Raw genomic sequence first — 12,559 nt, 5'->3', positions numbered from 1 at the left:
TTTTTGTTTTGCAAAAGGTCTTGCGCATTTTGTTCCACAAGAAATTCCTAAACATATTGAACCATAATAATAATTAAAAACAAATATATTTTCCCTTTCTAGGTTCGTAGCTTTCATTCCGTTTCACACTTTAAAATTTAATTTAGAATCGCCTAATCATAATTTCGCCCCATTCCACCCGTCACCGTAATGCAAATCAATTAAAACATAAATCATTGCAAACAGTCTTATTTTGAAGTTAACCTTCTCCCTTGGAAGTTCACAGGTAATTTGTATTTGCTGATGCGTTTGCCATTTCGGGCAAAAATTCATTTACATTGCCTAGTTGCGCATAAATTTCAACACTACGCTACATTGCCCTAACGACCGAGCCAGTCGCATTATTGCCAAATACTGCTTGGGACCCCCACTCGATTCATATTTGTTTTGCCAGTCAAAAATTATGCATAAATTCAAATTACGTGCCAGAAACTCACCAGCAGCAGCACACCCGCAAATGCTGGATTTTCTTGGTATGACACCTTTGCAGGCCACTTGCGCCAGTTACTAAGCCCGGAAGTAAATAAGCTTGATAAATTTACAGTCATCATTTTTGCATTAATTCAGGCTGCTTTAGCGTCAGAAAAATGTCTTTTGATTAATCAAAAATATGCTTTGACGAACACAAATACACACCCACATACATAAGCATATTCGTGCTTCGCCGGTGGTGGAATTTGTGCAGGCCAGCGTAAAACAAACAACAACTGAAAAATGGCAGAAACAAGTGAATTCCACAAAAAGACAGGCCAGGTCATTCACAGTATCAAGCGACAACAACAAATTGCCCGATAGCATAGGCGCCAACAGCACTTGTCACTGGCAGCCAAAGACACTTATCATCCCGGCAGCAGCCAGCAAACGTTCAACGCCATACAACTCTTCTTACTCAGCAACCAGCTCAAAGCAATATTTTTAAGCATCCTGCTCCTAATTCAAGGTGCGGTGGCAGCAGTGAAAAAGAAGTCAGCTAAAACATGCCAAAATCCGCAAAACTTTAGCGTAGAGTGAGAAAAGTGTGCGAAGGATATACGAGTTGTAGTACCTCAGCAAAATGCTCGCGAAAAATATTGCTGCCAGCTCATAGCTGCTGCACAAGCTCTAGGGCAAATCGGTTGGGGCTTAAAGCAATACGCAACCTGGTTGCTAATGGAGTTTGGGGACCTGCCGCTGGCGGTGGGGTGACACAGCAACCATATTAGTATTTTGAAAAAAGTGCCAGATTTTTTACTCTCGCTTTGTCAAACTGACATTTACGCTTGCGCTACGCCAAGATATTAGCCATGTATTTCGGTAGTCGACCCTGTGGCAATGCCGAGCGCACTTACGTATACACGTCGCGGCGCAACCAGCCATTGTGGCGTTTATGCGCAGCATGGCAGCAATTCCATGTTGACTGCGATTATGTTTGCTAGGGATTAGATTTAGTAGCAAAGCTGTACGGGCTATACAACAACAAGTACAAAACACAACCAAAGGAAATCTGCTCCATCACTGTCGCTCTGCGAGCAAGGCTTAGTGAGGCAGCAGCAGCACTAGCAGCAGCGGCAGCGGCAGGTGAGCAGCTGTAGAAGCCAGGCAACACCGTGGCATACTAATCCACGAAACGAACTCGGCGTTAAGTTGATTTAGTGTGTCACGTGGTGTAGCTGTAAATTGGACGCCACTTACAACTGCAAGTCGCGAATCGTGAGTCGTAATTGAGTGGTTGGAGACATCACGCTGTTGCGATTTCAGTTTAAATACCACGATTTGGTTTGATTTTACTTTGGTTTGGCTCTCACTCTAACTATAACTGTAACTGTGACTCTGTTTCTGTAACTGTGACTGTGACTATGCCTGGGTCTGTGTCCGTGTGTGGCTGTGACTGCGGCTGTTACTATGGCTGTGGTTGTCACAACGTGCGACTGCTTATGTGTGCAGTTGACGACGTAGAAGTGTTTAATGTCAGGTAGCGAGCATATCAAGCAGCCCGCCAGTATGTTCGCAATTTTATGAATTGGTTTATACCCTTCATTCGTTGGCATCGTTATGCTTTTCACTTTTGAATCTCATGGCGCTTGCCATTGCCACGAGTGTGGAATGTCATGCGTGTATGTGTGTGTGTGTGTGTGTGTGCAAGGATTTCTTTTAATTAAGCATGCAGACTTGATCCGACAACACAAGGGTTTTAAAATTTAAGTGAATTTTTTTGCGCATAAGCTTGCCAACAACAATTGTTCATGCAAATATATGCAAAGTTTGAAAGTTGTGGAGGAATTTCGAGTGGAGAAAAAAAGGTGAAATGTTGTATTGAAAAATTGCTACATGCCAAGGCACATTGCACAGGTGGGAGGGTGGGAGTAGGAGTGTGAAATGTAAATGTTTTTGCTTTTGGTCCCTAGGATGTCCAAAATCTTTAAACAAAGATTGACAGTAAAGAGTAATTTAAACAAAATTTGTCAATATGGATACCAAATAAATATAAAAATATCAAACCAGCTGCTCCACTGCCACTGCCCGTTCTAAGTGCTTTGCCGCATGCGCATAAATGAATACTTGTTTGATAAATGTTTAACTGTAAAAATATGTGTCCTAAGCAGGACAAGCAAAATTAAGCATTTGCTTCATAGTAGACTAGACACACGGTGGCCTTAATCAGGATTACCGGCGCAGCTGATTCTGATTAAAAATGTGAACAGCTGATTTGCTTATTGGATAGTTCGGCAGTAAAAGATGGCAAGAAAAGAAAGCAGGCAACAAATACAAGTAAAAACTGATAAGCCAAATTACTAAAAAATAACTATTTATTAAGAAAAAATGTTAAATTGCCATTTCTCAAACTGGTCCGAAAAAAACTTAAGAACTAAAATGAAACAGAAAGTTTGTTTGGCAAATAATATTTATTTATTTACTTACGGGCGTTAAATAATAATACAATTATTCATACACGTAAAAAAGGAGTACTGGCTGCCAGCACCTTCGGCTCGCTGATGTAAAAATAACAGATAGTTAGCTTATAGGTCAAACATATAAAAGTGAGACTAGGAAACTTAATTAATTAAGACTTTGGCAAAAATATTGTTACTATGTTAGAGCAGAATCCATTTTTTCAATCCTGATTTAACTGGAAATTCTGATATTTTTGATATATTTTCTGAAGAAGTAGTTCTTACCAGTGTAGAAGGTCTTTGGTTTCGGAAGATACTTTTTCCCGATTTATTCAAAATGTGGGCAATCGTCGAGTAGATGGCCGACCGTTAAAGATGATGAGTGACAGTGTTGGCAGCATGGAGGGCTGGAACAATGTATGGCGATTGTGTGCCCTAGTCGAAGGCGGACAAATGTTTTGATATCGTTGCAACGGCAATTTAATTGATAGTTTGGTTTAATCCTGCTTGGATTATTTACGGTATAATGGGGGAAAGTGGATCTCCAAGTGACCATTTATGCATTATAGTGACTGTGATATATAAATCTGGATACGTCTTTTTTCGAAATAAATATATGTAGTCGAAAGTTATAAATTGTTTTTTTTTCCAGCGAGTTTAGCCCGTTTCTCCGCTAAATTATTCCCTTTTATGGCTGCATGGCCTGAACCCACATGAGTTTTATGCGGTCGCTATTTTTTAATCATTGGTTCCGGATACAGGCTAACCGTGCAAATTACTGCTTTCGATAAAGAGTTTTCAGCGAAGGTAATACCATGAGGGATCGCTGCAGCTTTGGCTGTATAAATGAAGGCATAGCAAGGGAGGAGGCAGACAATGATTGTTTCTCCTTTCGAGTTGACAACTGCGAAAGAGGTGGTAGTATCAGTTTTTAATAATAAAACTCAATAAGTGACTTAAACAGAGGCCTTGGCATCGCTAAATCAAGATCAAGACTCTCAGAAATCCGATTAAGCTCGTCAAGTCCTTTTGTAAGACGGGCGAAATTAAGGCAATTAGATCTGAGATTTCAATATAAACTGGATTATTGTACATGGACTAAAAAGTCCCGAGCCTAACAAAGCAGCTGTTAAAATTTCATGATATTTTATTCGTTAGTTCGTGAGTTCTTTTGCTAAGAGTGGCGCTACTCTTTTTCAAAACAATGGAACAAAAGAAATTTCGTGTTTTAATTTTACACTGCTTCTTGATGGGAATAAATATCGTCCAAGCAAAGCAATGGTTTCAAAAGTGTTATGGGAACTCCGCTCCATTAGAAACAGCAATAAAACGATGGTGTGCTGATTTGAATGGTCGATGGTGGTCGTATAGACACCGATGATGCACAACACAAAATGATCGAAAAATTAAATTGCGTGAGTTACTTGACATCGTAAAGACATCAAAAGAACGTTTTGGCTTATAATACATGGACAATAGACTCTTTTCAAAGTGAATTCCGTGTTTGCTCACTGTTTTGACAACGCACGGGGTCACAAATCAATCAAAACAATGACAAAACTACATGAATTGAACTTCGAATTGCTCCCTCCTCCACCGCATTCGCAATATTTGACTCTCAGCGTCTACTGGCCGGTCGCAGATCTACCACAAAAATACTCGCCGGTGAGAAATTTTGCTCGAATGTAGAGTTCGCTCGCTGAAACTGAGACGTATTTTGAGGCGAATGATAAATCATCCTACAAGAGTGGTATTGAAAAGTTAGAGCGGCGCTGGAATGATTGCGTTATTTTTGATGGAAATTACGCTGATGAGCAAAGCTAATTTTTGTACAAAAAACATCGTGTTTCCTTTGTTAGGCACGGTACTTGTGTTAGTAGGGTATCTCAGTTTTAATAAATTTGTAAGAGTCATAAAATAAATTTAAGGCGCGTTTATTTATTTATTTGTGGATGCTAAAACACGAAAAACACGCAATTACACATTGCATCAGTGGCGCCAGAAAAAGGAAACGGGCAACCGCGGTAATAGCGCAGACACACCAAATTTAAAAAGTCCTCAATCATCTGTGCGATCCTTCTGGCAGAAAAATTTGAAACACAGATGGCGCTCCAAGCAGTAAGAAGGCGTTATTCCTAAGCAACGGCAAGGAGGCATACCCAGTATTTAGGACTGGTAGCGGCAGGCTAATCACCTACCCTGTCAGAAATGAAATTTGATTGACAAAAGCAACGCAAGACTGACTCTTGTCGAGGAGGAGTGAACAAGGAAAATTTGAATGTGCTCACGACCTTCTACGCCGCTTATATATCGAGAAATATTGTTATATCGGGTGTTTTTCTTTTTTAGTTTCATGAGAACTACCGATATCGAAAACTATTTTGACAGCTGGTAATGGCAAACTCTGTTGATATTTCTGTTCAGTAGGGCTTAACCTATTTCCTTTTCGCTCAAATTTTACTCTTTATGTGCGCACCGAGAGAATGTGAGTGAGCAAAAATTTTGCTGCTGTAGCGCGAAGTGTTGAAGAAGACGCCGAATGTGGATTCGACGTCATTCTCAACTCGTTGACCTTTTCTTTTTACGTAAGGATTTTGACTTAAGTGCCTTTAAAATACAGTTCATGCAAGAATTGAAGTCAAATGATCTTCGTCTGCATCGCATTTTTACTGATTAGGTTCATTTGACCATTTTCATCGAAGAATTGTGTTTAGTAACGAAGCTCATTTCTGGTTAAATGACTACGTCAACAAGCAAAATTTCCACATATGGAGCGAAGACAATCCTCAGGCCGTGAACGAATCATCATTAGATCCCTTAAAATTGACGATTTAGTGCGGTTTGCACGCTGGTGGCATCATCGGTCCTTGGTACTTGGATCAAAATGAGGAAGGAACTGCCGTTAAGGAAATGGCAAGCGCTATCGAGCCATGCTGACTGAATTTGTTTTCCAAAAATTAATCAGTTAAATATCAACGACATTTGGATCCAACCAGCGAGCGGAACTTGCCATACAGCGCGCTTATTGCAAAATCAGTTTGGCGACAGCTTTCTCTCCAGAAGTGGTCCTGTTCACTGGTCCTCTTGTTCGGGCGATTTAACGCCTCTGGATAACTTTTTATGGGGTTATGTTGAGTCATTGGTTTACGTCGCCAAATAACAGCCATACGGCCAGATGCAGGGCCGTGGAGAGAGTATTCGGGCTCCGGGGGGAACTTGAGATGCGGGCCCCTTCAAATTATGTCTAATTCATATAATTCGAATTACTCTCGAGTCCGTGCCCCTCTGAAAACTCCGGGCCCGGGGGAAAAAGTACCCGATCCGCCCTTTTGTCATTTGCTGCTTCATGACCGGGGTTTCAAAACCATACACTATCGAATAGTCGCACAACATAAAAATAACTAGCAAATTTTGTTTTATGGTGCTTTATTTCTCAACTTTTGAAATCTTTCAACAGTCAATTTCAAACCGATGATCATTCACCTGTTAAAAATTATGATACATTTTACCACAAAACATATTTTATATTATGCCATAAAGTAATATTTCATTGAGCTTTTCACATTTTCCACCTGATACTACACGACCAGCTCATATGCGTGAACCTTTTTCCCCTTTTCTTAGTGTTTTTTTTTTTTTTTGCAACACGCACTCGACGCAACCCCTTCAATACAGAAACACTTCTATGTACAACATTTGCCAACATTTCTTGTGGCACGCAAGCACACTCACACATACATACATATATGTATATTAAGTAGTGCGGCCAAAGGGAAGTATGTCACGCTTAAGTGGCGCGATCTTCATTAATCATTATGCGTCTTGAGACAGGTGGCAGGCGGTAAAGTGTTTTGTGGCACGGCAAGCGGCGTGTTTGCCCAGGGAGAGCGTAGTTCTACAATCTCCGGGGAACAATTGCTAAGTAGCATGAAACCGATTTGTTCACCTGTAAAATAATCCAAATAAGTGACGCAGATGAAATGTCGCAAAGCAAAAAAAAGGGAAAAGAACAGAAGCGCACAGAAGAAATCCAAACGCACAAAACAGAATGAAAACGTTTTGCTTGTGGGCTAACGCACTCCGTTGAGATGTATGTATGTATGGATAGGTATATGGGTGTCTGACGTTACCCAGTAGAAAGAGAAGGAAGTGAGATATTGCAAAGCGAGTATTGTCCTTTTGGCATGGCTTCGGAGAAATAAATAAGATTTATTAGTTTTTACCGCTGGAACTAAGTGGGAGTTAAGCGGTAGAATGAGCCTGTCTTTTTAGTTCACTTCTCTCTGCTTTGTGACATATTTTTCTTTTCGTGTAAGAGCAATGGTGAAATCATAGGTATTATTTAACAAAAATGTCGTAAACTTACATAATTCTCTTAAAAGACTAGTTAACAAATACTGAGTTGAACGAAGGTGCCTTCAAAGAAAGCTGTTTCTAGTGTAATTTTGTGTAGATTCGTTTGACCTGGCTGGCTGAAAGCCATCACATATACCTATTGGTCCTTAGTGGTACCAGATGGAGCTTAGCCCTTACGATTCCTTGTAGTAGGCTTCTTGTAATAAGTCTTAAAGGCAGTATTAGGTATACCATGGGGCCCTTGGGCCTTGGCGCCTTTAATACAGTGCAGTATACTTACCACTTCATTTGTTTACAAGCCTTGTAGGGTGCATAAAGTTTTTCATACGATGCTCTGCGCCGTACTCTTTGTGCCTTTCTCTTTGCCTTTAAGTACTCCCAGCGAATTGATGCAATTTCATTGATCCTACCCGCACCTGGACATGGTTGCATCATCATGGTTGCTTCCATTTGAGCGACAATAGTTCTGCTATGATTTCTGCATTCGCTCCATCAATGTGAACATTGGGCTGTCCAAGGTTAGCAAGATTTAAGATTGTAATCCTGAATCAACTACTAACCGATTATTAAGCAAGTCAATTTAGCGATTTAATCTCGCATGAACAGTTCACCCGAGCTTAAGAAGATAACTCTGAATTATTGTCAATCAATTTGATCAAATCAACTATTGAGTTTTGTTTAAATTTTTCTGTTTACAAATAACTTTATCTTTCAATAATATTTTTCATAATCTTCTTTGTTTGTATTAACCTAACCTAAATTTAAATTTTTTATTCACATAAGCTGATTATTTTGACAAAAACCTCTTCGTTCGGAAACTCTATTTCGGTAAAGTTGCACTAATTTCTTCCAACTTCAATCTGCGTAATCTTTTAACCTATCACTCTTCGGGAGTACTACTTCATGCGCAGTAATCACAAGTTCTGCTGGGTGTGCTTTTAGAGAATGTGCGCATATCAACATATTCGTAATAAATAGGCCAAAGCCGACTGCTTGTTTTTATTTATTTCTATTTTTTTTTGCTTCAACTTAACCACACAAACAAAAGTTCGCGATTCATTTGCTTCGTAGGGCGGCGAAAATGCTTGAATAGACTCATAAAATGCCGCAAAAAATGGTTATTGTGACGCTGCAACTACACGCCACTTAGTGTACGTCTGGGATTTCTGCGCACTGAGTGTATGGAAATGGAAAGTTGTGAACTACACACGCACGCGCCGCAAATAGATAATAGATTTGGTTCATTTGCTTCACACGCCCATCCCCACCTGTTTGATTACTGCTGCTTCGTTGCGTTGGGACGTACTTGCGAAGGTTTGTTGAGCTGAATGTGCGAATTTTGCGTGTACCAGCGAATCCTCGATAAAGACATGTGGCGGCAAATAAGCAATGTGGGCGGGTTCTGAATGTTAGTTGCTCCACATGTTTCTTATTTTCTTCGCTTCTTACTGTCCCTCGGTCGATATGCAACGTTTGCAGACAAGTGCCTTTCAATTTATAGAGGCATTTTTATAAATGGTTGTCTGGCGTTTTTTATTATCGTCTTTGTGTTCTTTTTTTACGCTAAGTAATACTTTATTCATATTTTTGCTTATCATCATTAATTTTGCGAGCTTGGAATTAAGAATGGTGATTAACGTCATCAGGTTGCCAAACAATTAGCCTGTCGCTGAGATGTTGTAACGGTTTTGTTTTATTTTTATGCTATTTATTCATTTTAAATGTATTTCGGGTTCTCTCTACAGGGTGGTATGTTTAGCATCGATTTTAGGAATTCATTAGGAATCCGATAGGAGTTGCTCGCCTTCAAGCTACTATGTGACTCTACTTATATTTGACTATTTTTTATGAAGCTATGGGACGATGACACTACCCATCCAAAGACGACTCCAGAGTTGAAATATGAAATCGAAGTCGTCATTGATGGTCCTATCTTCGACACTGGAACTCTAGGAATTTATGATCATGATTGATGAAATATATGCCGGAAATCTAGTGTTTAATGACAAGGCTTACCATTTCCAATTGCAAAAATGCATTGAAAAATATTCCTACAGCTTTTATATATAGCCCAATGAAGTTAAATTTTAAACTCTAGATGTACCAGCCTGTATTATATAATTATTCATTGGAGGATATCTCACCCTACACAATTTTAGGTTTTGCTGGGTTGAGCGCTTAATCCTGGTGATATGATCTGCTAGTGAGTAAAAGGTATTTAAAGACTTAAGCAAAATCGAAATACTGAATACACAGAATTTCACAGGCGCTGTCCGGAAAGACTTAGCCCCATATTTTTTTTCTTTGTTCACTCCTCTCGGGAGCATAGGGCCTCGACAGGACCCAGTTTTGCGTTGGTTTCGTTAATCTATTTTGATTTCTGCCGCTACCTAAATAGTGGGAATGCCCACCTGTCGTTGCTTAAGAACATCGCCTTCTTACTACTTGGAACGCCATCTGTGTCTCACATTTTTCTGGCAGAAGGATCGCATAGATGGTTGAGAACTTCGCTAAATTTCGTGTATCTGCGCCATTACCGCAGTCGCCCACTTCCTCCTGCTGACGCCACTGATGCAATGTGTAACTGTGTCTTTTTCTTTGTTTTTGCTTATTTTACCAGCCACAATGCAAATAATGCGCTGACGGGAGTGAGGATGGAAAGAAAAAGTTTGGGTTTGAGAAGTGAGTTTTTGGAATGGAAAATTATTAGAAAGAGGGAAAGTAGTTAAATTTAACATTACTTTAACGAAATCTGTTTGGTTTCTTAATTTCAGAGGATCCAGTTCAGAGATATAGTGGTCACCGCAAAACGTCTCTTTTGGGAGGAGCTCCCGGAGATCAGCTGCAGCTCCTTCCCAAATAAATATTTATACTAATACTAAGTCGGCCGCCGTAGCCGAATGGGTTGGTGCGTGATTACCATTCGGAATTCACAGAGAGAACGTTGGTTCGAAACTCGGTGAAACACCAAATTTAAGAAAAACATTTTTCTAATAGCGGTCGCCTCTCGGCAGGCAATGGCAAACCTCCGAGTGTATTTGTGCCATGAAAAAGCTCCTCATAAAAATATCTGCCGTTCGGAGTCGTCTTGAAATTGTAGGTCCCTCCATTTGTGGAACCACATCAAGGCGCACACCACAAATAGGAGGAGGAAAAAGGGTGTACGCGCCAATTATATATATGAATATATTAGGGCGGGTCGATTTAAAAATCGCTCATTGCTCTGTGAAAATCGTATTTTAGGGATCAAAATAAGAAAGTTTGCCGAAGGAACCATACCTCTAAAACGAATTCTAATGTCCCCCAATTTAAAAATATCACCATTTTTGGCCTTTACATGAAAAAATCAGTTAAATGGCTATGTTTTTTCTTTATTTTTATTTATTTATAATAATATCTATTTTTCTCTTAAGAAATTTATTTAGTCAGAACATATGTAAATGAAAAAATTAATTTAAGTGAGTTATAGAAAAAAAACTAAAAAGTTCGACCCAAATTGGGGGACATCAGAATTCGTTTTAGAGGTATGGTTCCTTCGGCAAAGTATCTTACTTTGATCCCTAGAATATGATTTTCACAGAGCGATGGGCGATTTTTTTGCCTCCCCACAAATCGACCCGGCCTAATATACCTGATGCTTTCCATTTAAATTCAACCGGGCTATTCGGGTCATGTTCTTCGATTTCGATGTAACTTAAATATGTTGCTCTCTGGCCAAAATAATGAGACACGTATTTTTTTGTTCGCCCGAAAAAATTTTTTTTCAAGAGTTATCGGCAATTTTGTTTTTCGCCTCAAACTCGATTTTTTTTAATTATATAAGAAATTTTTTTTTTTAAATGCCCATAACTTAGTCAAAAATGAACCGATTTTAATAATTGAAATGCAATTGCAAAAAGTAGTTGAAAATTTTTTCTTTTGCAAAAAACAAAAACTGCGAAACAGGGTGTTTACTCAAAAATTCATTACTCAAAAACAACTCATTTTAGCTACTAGGCATGCAGCTCAATTAAAGTTTGAGATGTCCTTTTGATTTGGAAAAAGTTATAAAAAAAAAAATACACTTTTTGAAATATTGAATTTCGAAAAAATTTCAATTTTTTTTCTTTTTTGCTAAATAAAAAAATTTCAACTACTTTTTTGCAATTGTTTCTACATGAAGTCGCTTGTGTATGAAATTACGATCATTTTGAACCCAAAATTATTAAAATCGGTTCATTTTTGACTAAGTTATGGGCATTTAAAAAAAAAATTTTCTTATATAATTAAAAAAAATCGAGTTTGAGGCGAAAAACAAAATTGCCGATAACTCTTGAAAAAAAATTTTTTCGGGCGAACAAAAAAATACGTGTCTCATTATTTTGGCCAGAGAGCAACATATTTAAGTTACATCGAAATCGAAGAACATGACCCGAATAGCCCGGTTGAATTTAAATGGAAAGCATCCTATATAATACTAACCCCTTAAAACTGTAAGTCTTTCATGTGTGGAATAACATCAACACCCACGCCACAAATAGGAGAAGGTGCGCACCAATTATTTATGTAATTTATTTTTATAGTTTTTTCGCGGACTGTATTGGGATCTTTATTGCCGAGTTAAAGTCGACAAAAGTTCTTCTCATGCAAAAAACTAAAACCTGCACTTTAACATGTCACTTGTGGGAAGCATGAAGCGAGCCTTTTGGACACTAATTTAAAGCTTTGCACTTATGCTATCAATACCAAAAACTAAATTACATTATTATTTTAGAAGTAAACTTACCCAAATTAACTAGAAAGTCCACCACTATTTTGAATTAGAGCCAAATCAAAAATCAGTCCCCTTTAAGTCGTTCCTTAAATATTCGCTCATCGCTCTTATCAAAGTCATCAATATTAATTCACTCGATGGGTACATCCATTTTAGCGATTATTACTAATCCCTAATACTTAACCTAAATCTCATCATTACAATTCACGTGCATACTTCTCAAAGTGATTAGAGCGAATGTTATACGCACACTTCCAAACGAATACACACACATCCACATACATGCACAAGTCGGTATGTAAATCTATGCTTGAATATATGCATGTGTGTGCGGGCGCTAACTTATGAGGCTACCGTTATAGCGTCAAATGCGATAAGCATCAAGGACATGTGGCACTAAAATATTTACACCCATACAAGTGCACACACACATGCATGCACATTATACAAGTACCACATAAACTCTGTCATGCAGAAGCAATTTGCATATGTTAAAAGCATTCATTCATTATTGTCGACTTCGATAATAGTACACCTAATC

This window comes from Anastrepha obliqua, chromosome 1 (assembly GCF_027943255.1).
Source record: "Anastrepha obliqua isolate idAnaObli1 chromosome 1, idAnaObli1_1.0, whole genome shotgun sequence".
NCBI classification, from domain to species: domain Eukaryota; kingdom Metazoa; phylum Arthropoda; class Insecta; order Diptera; family Tephritidae; genus Anastrepha; species Anastrepha obliqua.
The sequence above is the reverse complement of the archived record's forward strand: the minus strand, read 5'-3'. Positions refer to the sequence as shown.